Here is a 15,266-nt window from a genome sequence, read left to right on the forward strand (position 1 = left end):
TATTAATTCTTTCAAAGAACCAACTCCTGGTTCTGTTGATCTGTTCCACAGTTCTTCTGGTCTCGATTTCGTTGAGTTCTGCTCAAATCTTTATTAACTCTCTTCTTCTGCTGGGTGTAGGATCTATTTGCTGTTTTTTCTCTAGCTCCTTTATGTGTAAGGTTAGCTTTTGTATTTGAGTTCTTTCCAGTTTTTGAATGGATGTTTGTATTGCGATGTATTTCCCCCTTAGGACTGCTTTTGCTGCATCCCAAAGATTTTGAACGGTTGTATCTTCATTCTCATTAGTTTCCATGAATCTTTTTAATTCTTCCTTAATTTCCTGGTTAACCCTTTCATCTTTTAGCAGGATGGTCCTTAACCTCCACGTGTTTGAGGTCCTTCCAAACTTCTTGTTGTGATTTAGTTCTAATTTCAAGGCATTATGGTCTGAGAATATGCAGGGGACGATCCCAATCTTTTGGTATCAGTTCAGACCCGATTTGTGACCCAGTATGTGGTCTATTCTGGAGAAAGTTCCATGTGCACTTGAGAAGAATGTGTATTCAGTTGAGTTTGGATGTAAAGTTCTGTAGATATCTGTGAAATCCATCTGGTCCAGTGTATCATTTAAAGCTCTCGTTTCTTTGGAGATGTTGTGCTTAGAAGACCTATCGAGTATAGAAAGAGCTAGATTGAGGTCACCAAGTATAAGTGTATTATTATCTAAGTATTTCTTTACTTTGGTTAATAATTGATTTATATATTTGGCAGCTCCCACATTCGGGGCATATATATTAGCAGCAGAAAATTTGAGAAACTCACAAACATGTAGAAAATACACCCTTTCTTAAATAATTATGGATGCAAAGAAGAACTTACAAAGGAAATTAGAAAACACTAGGAAAAGATTAAAACAAAACACAACATGTCAAAATTTATGGTATGTTGCAAAAGCAATATTTAGAGGGAGATTTATAGCTGTAAATGACCACATTAAAGACAAAAGACAAATTCAGTAACCTGAACTCCACCTTAAGAATCTAGAGATATGGGACACCTGGGTAGCTCAGCAGTTGAGCTTCAGCCCAGGGCATGATCCTGGAGTCCCTGGATCAAATCCCACATTGGGCTCCCTGCATGGAGCCTGCTTCTCTCTCTGCCTGTGTGTGTGTCTCTCTCTCTGTGTGTCTCTCATGAATAAATAAAATCTTTTTTAAAAAAAGAATCTAGGGATAGAAGAACAAACTAAACCTAAAGCAAGCAGAAGGAAAGAATAAAGTTTAGAACAGAAATTGAAGAAAAAAAGAAGGGGAAACCAGTAGAAAATCCATGACACCAAAAACGATTCTTTGAAAAGATGAATGAAATTGACAAATTTAGCTAGCCTGATCACGAGAAGATGGAGGATTCAGATTACTAAAGTCAGCAATGAAGGAGGGAACATCGCCACTGGTCTTATAGAAATAAATAGTATAGAAATATCATCCACTGTATGACAGCAAATTAAATGACTTAGACAAAACAGGCAAATTCCTAGAAAGACAAATAGTAAAAATGTGCACATGTGGCAGGCCTACAGAGAAACACTTTGAGTTTCCAGGGTTTCAGAACAGAAAAGTGGCTACAAAGTGTTTATTTGGGGGAGATTAATGTATGTCAAGTGCTGCGTGACTCAAGAAACTCCAAACTTATTTTTCAGACTTTTGGAAAAAGCAGTGAGAAAGAGAAAGTAGATCCTTAAATATGATTTCTCTGTATTTTCTCTGGCCATATCTCCCTGATAAACTGCCCTGTGACTTTATGAAAGGCCATTAGTTTGTAGATGATTTGCTTCTAAAACTCACTATAGTAATATAAACCAGGGACAGGAAAATTGCTTTATTTATGTCCTATATGAGTAGACCTTTGTTTTTTCCATTTCAGACTTTAGTAAGCCATGTCTTGTGAATTCTCATAGGGATATTCTTCTCTCCTACACTCAATACTGCTTTTGGGATAGTTTTTGAAATGGTAAGTAGCATATAGCTAAACACTTACTAACATCCTGACTACAAAATATATTCCTTTTCAATATGTATTCCAGTATGTGAGAAAACTCATCTATTTGGTATCATAATATTGCAAATATTTTCACCCAGTTTTTTTTTTTTTTTTGATTTGGGAAAAAGTTATTAAGTTAGCTCATGGTAATTATCAACATGGGGTAGAGTGGCTTTATTTTCCATAACTTTTAGTTTTGTTTTCTAAAATTAACTAATCCATATCAAATAAGTACAAACACCATCATAGCACTGTATTAGTCACTGTGGGGGAAGCAAAGATGTGTTGAGATTTTAAGATTTTTTTTTTGAAAGATCTTGAACATAAAGAATTTATAACCATCATTTTACCCATTCCACCCATTGCATTCTTGGTTAAACCTTTCTCATCAGTTACTGAATGTTTTCTCTAACTATATTCCTCATGCATACTCTAGTCCAATATTTGCTTTGCAAATGTCTCCCAGTCTGTGTGTTGTATTTCATTTAAAGGGTTTCTCTCGCAGAGAACTTTTAAAATTGTATTAAAAAAACTTAAATAAAGGCTGAAGATTTTGAGCTTATTACTAGACCAACATTTCTTGAGGACTTCCAAGGAGCCAGCTTTCTGCATAGCATTACTTCCATCACTGATTTTAGCTGCTTGTAACATTTCTGTGAAATAAGCATCCCTTCCTCTCTTAAAAAGGAGGAAACTGATGCCCTGGAGATCCAGTGAACTGTATGCATAAGTTGTATTGTATTGTTCCAGTGGGCTCCACTGTCATACTATATTATACAGTTTTGCCATTGACTTATTTTTTTTGGGGGGGTGTCACTATATTCATGGGAGATCTAGACATTTTAGGGCTTCATGAATGACTCTGTAATTAGAAACTTCCACTTCGGAGGTGGGGAAAGTAGGGGTCCTCAACTCATCCGGCCCCAGCTTACCTAGATAACTTTCAAACTAGCCTGAACACCTACGAATTTGACCTGATATTTAAAAAGAGAACAGCTGGAAAGAACAGAGAGAAACGTTTTCACTTCTAACAAGGTAAGAAGGCAGAAAAATAAAATAAAAAAAAAGAATCAAGTGGGGGAGGGGCCCAGTGAGGAGCCGGGCTATGGCCTGGCAGAGAAAGCCTCCTGGACAGGAAAGCCCAGGCCCGGAGAAGGGGGGACTTTAAAAACCCACACCGGAAACAAAGGGCTTAGCATGGAACCTGGGCAGCACCGCAGGAGGGGCAGTAGAGCCCCCAGGTTCCCGGGGTCACTAACAGAGGAGGTGCGCCCGGGGGAGAGCGCACCACACCCCGCGGGCCCAGTGTGGTGAAGGGCTGGAGCCGCGCCTGGCGGGGCCTCAGGAGCAGCTCGGAGGTGGCTCGGGCAGAGGGGGCTGCGCGCCCCAGGAGCGCGATTCCAGCAGTGCAGACCCCGGAGCCCAGGGCGCTGGGGACACAGCCCAGGATCCTGCTCTCCCCCTGGGACAGGCGGAGGTGGAGGCCGGACGGCCCAGGACAGTGAGGACGCTCCTGCTGCCGGGCGCCCTCGAGCTGAGCGGATGGTGCCCCCCTCGCCCCGGAGCATCCAGGCCCCTGTGGACTGGGAGCTGCGGTAGTAACTGTGGGAGCTGACTCCAGGGCTGGAGAGCTGGCCGCCGCCAGTATGCTTGTTCCTCCTGGTGTCACCCTGTGCCTGGGAGGGAGCGGGTCTGCCAGGGGACAGAGGCCTCCTGGGGTAAACAGCTCCCACTGAGCCCGGCACCTGGCAGGGGTGGGGCAGCTCCCCCAGGTGCACACACCTGAGAGTCAGCACAGCAGGCCCCTCCCCCAGAAGACCAGCTGGAAGGACAGGGGAAGAGCAAGTTCTTGACCTAGCAGCGCTGGAAAGCTCCAGGGGAAGTCAAGGGATTTACTGTATATAGAACCAGAGGGTACCCCTCCATATTTTTTCTTCCTTTTTCCAGTACAACTCATTTTTATCTCAGACTGTAAATATTCATTTTTTTCTCTTTTTCCACCTAAACTACATTATTTTACTACCTCTTCATTTTTAAGTTTCTTCCTTTTTGACTTTCATATTTCTACAATTACAGGTCTTAGATATATTTTCTACTTCTAGATTCCCTTCAACATACTCAACTTAATTTGGGGGGAGATATATAAGATATATTTTTGTTTTGTTTTGTGTTTTTTATTTTTTTCTGCCTCATTTTGTTCTACAATGGTGGAAGTAATACCCTCTAAAACATGATGAGCATGCACAACCAAGTGGTACACTGTGCTGGTTCATTCTGTGAGATTCCTCACTCCCATTCTTCCCCCTCTTTAACTCATTTATGTTTTGGGGGTCAATGGCTGGGCTCTCTACAAGTATTTCTGGTTTATATAAATTTCGAACTGAGCATCTTCTAACATACAGAACTTAATATACTCAGAACCAAGAGGACCACCCTCCAGGACCCCTCAGGTAGACTACATTCTCCCTCCACTACAACTTCATCACCACCACCATCTCTGAGTAGCTGCCCTTTTTCTTCTCTTATTTTTCTTTTTTCTTCTTTACTTTTGCTTTTTTCTCCTTTCTTTTTTTTTTTCTTCTTCATTGGGATTCTTGGCCTTTTAGTTTTTAAAACCTTGTTTTAAAATTTGTTTTTCACTTTAGTGGTCACTTTGTTTTATTTCGTTCTGATCTTTGTTTTAATTTCTGGTCTCTGAACTCAGCAGAATCATCTAGGATGGAATTTACTTAGGTCGTAGTTGATATTCTTGACTCAGCCCACTCATACAGCCACTCTGCACTGAGCAAAATGACTAGAAAAAAGAACTCACCACAAAAGAAAGAATCAGAAACAGTACTCTCTGCCACAGAGTTACAGAATTTGGATTACAATTTGATCTCAGAAAGCCAATTCAGAAGCACAATTATAAAGCTACTGGTGGCTCTAGAAAAAAGCATAAAGGATTCAAGAGACTTCATGACTGCAGAATTTAGATCTAATCAGGCCAAAATTAAAAATCAATTAAATGGGATGCATCCAAACTGGAGGTCCTAACAACGAGGGTTAATGAGGTAGAAGAGTGAGCGACAGAAGACAAGTTGATGACAAGGAAGGAAGCTGAGGAAAAAAGAGAAAAACAATTAAAAGACCAGCGAGGAAAGGTTAATGGAAATAAATGATAGCTTCAGAAGGAAAAATTTACGTTTAATTGGGGTTCCAGAAAGCACCAATAGGGACAGAGGGCCAGAAAGCATATTTGAACAAATCATAGCTGAGAACTTCCCCAACTTAGGGAGGGAGACAGGCATTCAGATCCAGGAGATAGAGAGCCCTCCCCCAAAATCAATAAAAAACGTTCAACACTTCGACATTTAATAGTGAAACTTGCAAATTCCAAAGATAAAGAGAAAATCCTTAAAGTAGCAAGAGACAAGATATCCCTAACTTATATGGTGAGAAGTATTAGATTAACAGCAGACCTCTCCACAGAGACCTGGCAGGCCAGAAAAGGCTGGCAGGATATATTCAGGGTCCTAAATGAGAAGAACATGCAGCCAAGAATACTACATCCAGCAAGGATTTCATTCAGAATAGAAGGAGAGATAAAGAGCTTCCAAGATAGACAGAAACTGAAAGAATATGTGACCACCAAACCAGCTCTGCAAGAAATATTAAGGGGGATCCTGTCAAAGAAAGAGGAAACCCAAAGATATAATCCACAAAAACAGGAACTGAATAGGTATTACAATGACACTAAACTCCTATCTTTCAATAGTAACTCTGAATGTGAATGGGCTAAATGACCCCATCAAAAAAATGCAGCGTTTCAGACTGGATAAAAGAGCAAGACCCATCCATTGCTGTCTACAAGAGATTGATTTGAGACCTAAGGACACCTCCAGCCTGCAAATGAAAGGTTGGAGAACCATTTATCATTCTAACGGACCTCAAAAGAAAGCTGGGGTAGCCATCCTCAGATAATTAAAGTTTATCCCAAAGACTGTAATAAGAGATGAAGAGGGACACTATATCATACTTAAAGGGTCTATCCAAAAAAGAAGACCTAACAATCATGAATATTTGTGCCCTTAATGTGAGAGCTGCCAAGTATATCAATTAATAACCAAAGTAAAGACATATTTAGATAATAATACACTAATAGGAGGAGACTTCAACATGGCACTTTCTGCAAATGACAGATATTCTAAGCACAACATTACCAAAGAAACAAGAGCTTTAAATGATACACTGGACCAGATGGATTTCACAGATAAATACAGAACTTTGCATCCGGATGCAACTGAATACACATTCTTTTCAAGTACACATGGAACTTTCTCCAGAATAGACCACATACTGGGTCACAAATCAAGTCTCAACCAATACCAAAAGCCTGGGATTGTCCCCTGCATATTTTCAGACCATGCTTTGAAACTCGAACTCAATCACAAGAAGAAATTTGGAAGAAACTCAAACACGTGGAGGTTAAAAGAGCATCCTGTTAAAAGATGAATGGGTCAACCAGGAAATTAGAGAAGAATTAAAAAGATTTGGACACAAATGAAAATGAAGATACAGCCATTCAAAATCTTTGGGATACGGGATCCTTGGGTGGCGCAGCGGTTTAGCACCTGCCTTTGACCCGGGGCGTGATCCTGGAGACCCGGGATCGAATCCCACGTCGGGCTCCCAGTGCATGGAGCCTGCTTCTCCCTCTGCCTATGTCTCTGCCCCTCTCTCTCTCTCTGTGTGTGACTATCATAAATAAATAAAAACTAAAAAAAAAAAATCTTTGGGATACAGCAAAAGCAGTCCTAAGAGGGAAATAATGGCAATAGAAGCATCCTTTAAAAAATTGGAAAAAACTCAAATACACAAGCTAACCTTGCACCTAAAGGAACTGGAGAAAGAACAGCAAATAAAACCTCCATCAAGCAGAAGAAAAGAATTAATAAAGACTTGAGTAGAACTCAATGAAATAGAGACCAGAAGAACTGTAGAACAGATCAACAAAACCAGGAGTTGGTTCTTTGAAAGAATTAAGATAGATAAAGCATTAGCCAGCCTTATTAAAAAGAAAAAAAGCCTCAAATAAATAAAATCATGAATGAAAAATGAGAGATCACAACCAATACCAAGGAAATACAAATGATTTAAAAAAGTATTATGAGCAGCTATACACCAATATAGTAGATAATCTAGAAGAAATGGATTCATTTCTGGAAAACCACAAATTACCAAAACTGGAACAGGAAGAAATAGAAAACCTGAACAGGGCAATAACCAGTGAGGACATTGAAGCAGTCATCAAAAACCCCCCAAGACACAAAGGTCCAGGGCCAGATGGCTTCCCTGGGGAATTCTATCAAAACTTTAAAGAAGAAATAATACTATTCTACTAAAGCTGTTCTGAAGGATAGAAAGGGATGGAATACTTCCAAACTTGTTCTAGGAGGCCAGCATCACCTTAATTCCAAAACCAGACAAAGACCCCACCAAAAAGGAGAATTACAGACCAATATCCCTGATGAACACAGATACAAAAATTCTCAACAAGATACTAGCCAATAGGATCCAATAGTACATTAAGAATATTATTCACCATGATCAAGTGGGATTTATCCCTGGGATGCAAGGCTGGTTCAACGCTCGTAAAGCAATCAATGTGATAGATCATATCAACAAGAGAAAAAACAAGAACCATATGATCCTCCCAAAAGATGCAGAGAAAGCATTTGACAAAATACAGCATCCATTCCTGATCAAAACTCTTCAGAGTGTGGGGATAGAGGGAACATTCTTCAGCATCTTACAAGCCATCCATAAAAACCTTACAGCAAATATCATTCTCAATGGGGAAACACTGAGAGCCTTTCCCCTAAGATCAGGAACACGACAGGAATATCCACTCTCACCACTGCTATTCAACATAGTACTAGAAATCCTAGCCTCAGCAATCAGACAACAAAAAGAAATAAAAGGCATTCAAATTGGCAAAGAAGAAGTCAAACTCTCCCTCTTCGTAGATGACATGATACTGTACATAGAAAACCCAAAAGACTCCACCCAAGATTGCTAGAACTCACAACAATTCGGCAGGGTGGCAGGATACAAAATCAATGCCCAGAAGTCAGTGGCATTTCTATACACTAACAATGAGACTGAAGAAAGAGAAATTAAGCAATCAATCCCATTTATGATTGCACCCCAAAACATAATATACCTAGGAATAAACTTAACCAAAGAGGTAAGGGATCTATACCCTAAAAACTACAGAACACTTGAGGAAAGAAATTGAGGAAGACACAAAGAGATGGAAAAATATTCCATGCTCATGGATTGGAAGAATTAATATTGTGAAAATGTCAATGCTACCCAGGGCAATTTACACATTTAATGCAATCTCTATCAAAATACCATGGATTTTCTTCAAAGAGTTGGAACAAATAATCTTAAGATTTGTGTGGATTCAAAAAATACCCCAAATAGCCAGGGGAATATTAAAGAAAAACACCAGAGGCGGGGGCATCACAGTGCCAGATTTCAGGTTGTACTAAAAAGCTGTGATCATCAAGACAGTGTGGTAATGGCACAAAATCAGACACATAGATCAATAGAACAGAATAGAGAATCCAGAAGTGGACCCTCAACTCTATGGTCAACTAATATTTAACAAAACAGGAAAGACTATCCACTGGCAAAAGGACAGTTTCTTCAATAAATGGTGATGGGAAAACTGGACAGCCACATGCAGAAGAATGAAACTAGACCATTCTCTTATATCCTACACAAAGATAACTTCAAAATGGATGAAAGATCTAAATGTGAGACAAGAATCCATCAAAATCCTAGAGAACACAGGCAATACCCTTTTAGAACTTGGCCACAGCAACTTCTTGAAAAATACATCTATGAAGGCAAGAGAAACAAAAGCAAAAAAGAATTATTGGGACTTAATCAAGATAAAATCTTCTGCACAGCAAAAGAAACAGTCAACAGAACTAAAAGACTACCTACAGAATGGGAGAAGATATTTGCAAATGGCATATCAGATAAAGGGCTAGTATCCAAGTTCTATTAAGGAACTTATTAAACTCAACAGCAAAGAAACAAACAATCCAATCATGAAATGGACAAAAGACATGAACAGAAATTTCACCAAAGAAGACATACATATGGCCAACAAGTAAGCACATGACAAATGCTCCACATCACTGGCCATCAGGGAAATACAAATCAAAACCACAATGAGATACCACTTCACACCAGTGAGAATGGGGAAAATTAACAAGACAGGAAACAACAAATGCTGGAGAGGATGTGGAGAAAGGGGAACCCTCTCGCACTGTTGGTGGGAATGTGAACTGGTACAGCCACTCTGGAAAACTGTGTGTAAGTTTCTCAAAGAGTTAAAAATAGAGCTACTCTACAACCCAGAAATTTCACTACTGGTATTTACCCCAAAGATACAGATACAGTGAAAGACTGAGACACCTGCACCCCGATGTTTATAGCAGCAATGTCTACAATAGCCAAACTGTGGAAGGAGCCTCGGTGTCCATTGACAGATGAATGGATAAAGAAGCTGTGGCATATTTATACAATGGAATATTACTCAGCCATTAGAAATGACAAATACCCACCATTTGCCTACATGGATAGAACTGGAGGGTATTATGCTGAGTGAAGTAAGTCAATCGGTGAAGGACAAATATTATATGGTCTCGTTCATTTGGGGAATATAAAAAATAGTGAAAGAGATTATAGGGGAAAGGAGAAAAAATTAGTGGGAAATATCAGAAAGGGAGACAGAACATGAGAGACTCCTAACTCTGGGAAACAAGGGGTAGTGGAAGGGAGGTGGGCGGGGGGTCGAGGTGACTGGGTGACAGGCACTGAGTGGGGGCACTTGATGGGATGAGCATTGGGTGTTATGCTACATGTTGGCAAATCGAACTCCAATAAAAAAATATACAAGGAAAAAAAAGAATCTTCTACTTCTGAAAAATAATTCAGTCACAGCCACAGGTGAACATGCCATGTGAAATCAATGAGGTTTCCCTTTGGACTCTTCCAATTTGGTTATAAAGATTCAGGGTATGGTGATGTGAATCATACAAAATTATTTCACCTGATACTTGTACCTTGCTAGTAATTCTTTTTAAAATGATTTTGTCCCCCATGGCATTTTCATAGTTGTAATGAACTGCTAATTTCTTTGATTATCTCACATTCTGCAAATTGTGGGATGGCATTCAAAGACAGCATAATAGCTCATACACTTATAGCGATAGAATCTCCCACCATTTTGCTAAAACAAATACTTTAAACACAGCATTCATATTCTGCCATTTTTAATTAATTTATGAGGTAAATATGCTATGCTATGATTATTATGTTGCTTTATTATTTTGTGGTTCTCCAATACTAAACCAATATGGGTATTTTAAGGCAATCAAGTCTATCAGGAACTGTGTATAATGATGTTCACCTTTCCAGTACATACCTTGCATTCATCAAATAGGCTGTATCAATAACTGCCAGCCAAGATTAAGTGCTAAGTGCTTCACTGTGACTGGTTTTATTAGTCACTCAGTGAAAATTAAAAAAAAAAAAAAAAGGAAAGAAAAACCCATGAGAGAAAAAAAGGCTCACATATATTATTCAAACTCTGATAGGATTACATTAAGTATTATCATTCTTTACTATTTTCTCTTCAGAAGTGCCAATGTAATTCTGTGAAATACCTTCCTAGAGCCTGGTGTTAGAGCACAAATTGTGATGTGTTGTATACTTGGAATTATAGACATAACAATGAAATATTCTGTAAAAAGGTATTTGGATATCTGAACTGGTAGGGTAAAATTTTACTTAATTGGCTATATTTTCCACAGGCCCATATTCACATTACAAGTAAGGGTGTTGTAAGCCTGAACCAGCAGAGAGCAACGTGAAGAAAAACTTATATACCCTGTAAAATGGGATCTAAATATCTAAATACTCAGTTATATACCCTGTAAAATGGGATCTAAATATCTAAATACTCAGTTCAGAATGAAAAAATGAAAATACCAACATGGAAGCTATAGAAAACAACAGATTGCAAAATAAGGGAAAGAGATTTTCATCACAGGTGACTGAGAGAGGGAGAACTATTATAAACTTTATTCACTTCCTCAACCAAAAGAGTATTTCAGATAACTGCTCTGCAGTATCAAGAGGATGGAAAGTCTGGCTGACTCCTTTTCATTGGGTTGGTTCTTTCTCATTCTTTTAATCTCAGCTTGAAAGCCATCTTTTCAAGGGGTAGGGAATGGGAAGGACTTTTTAGATCACTACATAAATTAGTTAGCCCTTCTATTGTGACTCTTTGCAATTTATTCATTTCCTTCACAGTACTAATTATAATTTAAAATTATGCACTGAGTTGTTTTAATTTTACTATCTCTCTAATAGAACATAACTCCATACAGACAGTGATAATATAGCACCCAATAGGTTTCTTGGCAAAAAGCAACTGGTAAAATGTGTCGACTATCTTAATGAACCAGTAAGAAACAGGAGAATACGTGAAGAGATCTCATTGACCAAGGAGAAGAAAGCTGTTGAAAAAGGGATAATAGAATTTTGTCTCAGAAAGACCTATAAATCCAGGCTCCAGGCTTTAAAGATATACTCTTTCAAATTTTCTAAGAAACAATGCTATATATCTCATTCCAGAATATGATAGAAAATACATCAATTGATGGAACATTATAGTTAATAGTATAGAATTTGATTCCCAAAGTAGAGTTGGTAATTTGCATCCATCATTATCAGGGGTATAACAATAGGCAAAATACTCAATGTCTCAAAAATTCATTTTATTTATCTATAAAATGAACACAAGAACAAACTCTACTAAATAGAGTTGTTGTGGGGATTGATTATGAAATTTTATATAAACTGAACATTACAGGACAGATAGAGAACACTTAGTAAAATTTTTAAATTATCCCAGTATGGTATGGGGCAGATAATAAACATTCATCACACATAAGATACTAGTATCATTTTTATGTTAAGTGAATAAAGTCTGATACTAAAATCTAATATAGCATGTGGCTCATCAATGTACAAATATCTTTAAGAAACAACCAACCATGAGATGCCTGGGTGGCTTAGTGGTTGAGCATCTGCCTTTGGCTCAGATGGATTCTGGAGTCCCGGGATCGAGTCCCAAATCGGCTCTCCGCATGGAGCCTACTTCTCCTCCCTCTGCCTATGTCTCTGCCTCTCCCTCATTGTATCTTTCGTGAAAAAATAAATAAAATCTTAAAAAAAAAAAAGAAATGACCAACCAGAGTTACCAGTATTATGACTAAATCAGAATTCATAATGGCTTAGTAGAATCTTTTAGCTCACTATTAGACTCTAGAAGAAAAAAATATAAATGATAGTATGGTAGAGTACTTAAATATATTAAAAATAAAACCTCAGCAGCCACTGTTGTTAAAAGTTTTTAGAAAATTGGAAATGTTGGAAAACTTCTGGATCATTTAAATAATATACCAACTCTGTAGCTCTCATTCATTAATTTTTTAGTTTATAAAACACATATTTATTGAGCACAAATTATGCTAGACAATATGGGTATTGTCAAAAGCAGAATAATGCACTTCCCCCAATGTTCCTGTCTTAATCCCTGGAACCTATGAATATGTTATTTCATATCATGAAGAGAGATTAAGGTGTTAATCAACTAACTAACTTTAAAATAGGGAGATTGTCCTGGATTATCTGAGTGGGCTCAATCTGATCACAAGATTCCTTCAAAGTGGATAAGTGAGACAGAAGAAGTGAAGCCTATAGATGCTGGAAATGGCAAGACCAGTTCTTACCTAAAGTCTCCAGAAAGAATATAACACTGTATATGTTAATTATACTTGAATTTAGAGAGAGAGAGAGAGAGAGAGAGAGAGAGATTTTAAAAGCAAAATAAAAACCACCAAGCAAAAATTCAAAAGCAAAAAACCTAAAAGCCCTCTATAAGGAACCTAGACCTTGCTGACACCTCAATTTTAGCCCAGTATGACCAGTGTCAGACACTTGACATACAGAACTGTAAGATAACAAATCTGTGTTGTTTCATGCCAGTAAGCATGTGGTAATTTGTTACAGCAATAACAAAACGTTAATACAGGAGTGCCAATGCATGAAAAAAATAAATGAATCCTGCCCCAATAGAACTTAAAGTCTGGTAGGAAAGTAAATAGTTATTCAATAATAGTAAATGTCATTGGAAAGTAGTTATTCTGTGAAGTGCTACAAAAGAGTATAAGCTTTGAAATGTTTGTTCATATTTAAAAAGAGTTCTATTATGTTCTAAAGTCAGTGTAAAAAGCACAAATCATCAGAGTCATGATTAATTCTGAATCACTCTTCAAGCATCCACATTAGATTTTATTATACATGGTTTTGGCCATTCTGGCCAGAGTAGTAATTCTAAAGCTTGATAACCAGTAAACCAGATTAACAAAACAAAAGCGGAGTCTATTATGCTGAGTGTCTGGTTATCAAATGTGTCTTCTTTATTGAAAATAATCAAATGTCTGACAGTGACTGGAGGAAGGATGTGGAGAATGCTAAAATATTGGGCTTTCCTTCAGGATTTACTCTATTTTATTTTTCACAGGAAGCTTTTAAAACCTCATTTCCAATAGTGAAATGCTAGATATAGTTATATTAAATTTACAAATAAAATAAGTTTCCTGTGAATTTTAATACTTTTAAACTTGTTCCAGACATTTTAATCAGCATATGATATGACAAAAAAAAATAATAAGAGCTGTAATCATTAGAAAGTTGAATATAAAAATGCTCTTTTTTCTTTTTTTTTTATTTTATGGTGGCAGGAACATTTACAGATGGTATTATATACCTAGGAACCCCAAGAAATCAACTGAAGCACTCTAAATTTACCAAGAGATTATTAATAAATTGTTTCATATAAAATGAAACATAGCTTTCTCTTAGAAGTTATGTTATAAAAGAGAATCATCTATAATAAAGAAACAAATAATCAAGTACCCACCAAGTCACTAACCAGTGAATGCACAGAATCTACATGAAGAAAAAAGGTTAAAAAAGAAAAGGAGAAAAAGACATGACAAATGCCCTGTGAGTTAACTAAGAACATTTTAGGTTAAAGAGTTATGTCAGTATGTTTGGGTGGGACGGAGACTTGGGGAGGAATAAAGAGGTATAGCTTATATGAGAATCCAGTAGAGTTTCAGAAACTTCATAAGTTAATAGGAAGTGAAAGAGTATTCAGGAAATTATTTTGTAATAAAGCATTGGGTCTTCATTATACATGATTAACCAAAATATATGTCATGCATATTAAAGTGTTCATATTTTCTAATTAAAATCTTATTGCTATGTGTGATATAAAAGAAAAAACTAGAGGCATCACAATACCAGATTCCAAACTGTATCACAAAGCTGTGTCATCAAGACAATATGGTACCGGCACAGAAACAGACACATAGATCAACGGAACAGAATACAGAACCCAGAAATGGAACCACAACTATATGGTCAACTAATTTTTGACAAAGGAGAAAAGAATATCCAATGGAAAAAAGATAGTGTCTTCAACAAATGACAAATGGTGTTGGGAAAACTGGACAGGCACACATGAAAGAATGAAACTGGACAACTTTCTTACAACATACACAAAAATCAATTAAAAATGGGTGAAAGACCTAAATGAAGACAGGAAACCATCAAAATCCTAGAAGAGACCACAGGTAGAAACCTCTTTGACCTCGGCCACAGCAACTTCTTACCAGATATGTCTTCCAAGGCAAGGGAAACAAAAGCAAAAATGAACTATTGGGACTTCATCAAGATAAAAAACTTCTGCACAGCAAAGAAAACAACCAACAAAACTAAAAGGCAGCCTATGGAATGGGAGAAGATATTTGCAAATGATATATCAGATAAAAGGCTAGTGTCCAAAATCTACAAAGAGGGCAGCCCTGGTGGCCCAGCGGTTTAGCGCTGCCTTCAGCCCAGGGCCTGATCCTGGAGACCCAGGATCGAGTCCCACGTCGGGCTCCCTGCATGGAGCCTGCTTCTCCCTCTGCCTGTGTCTCTCATGAATAAATAAATAAAATCTTTAAAAAAAAAAAAATCTACAAAGAGCTTATCAAACTCAACACTCAAAAAACAAATAATCCGTTTAAGAAATGGACTGATGACATGAATAGACACTCTTC

The sequence above is a fragment of the Canis lupus genome, chromosome 17, assembly GCF_003254725.2.
Source record: "Canis lupus dingo isolate Sandy chromosome 17, ASM325472v2, whole genome shotgun sequence".
NCBI lineage: Eukaryota > Metazoa > Chordata > Mammalia > Carnivora > Canidae > Canis > Canis lupus.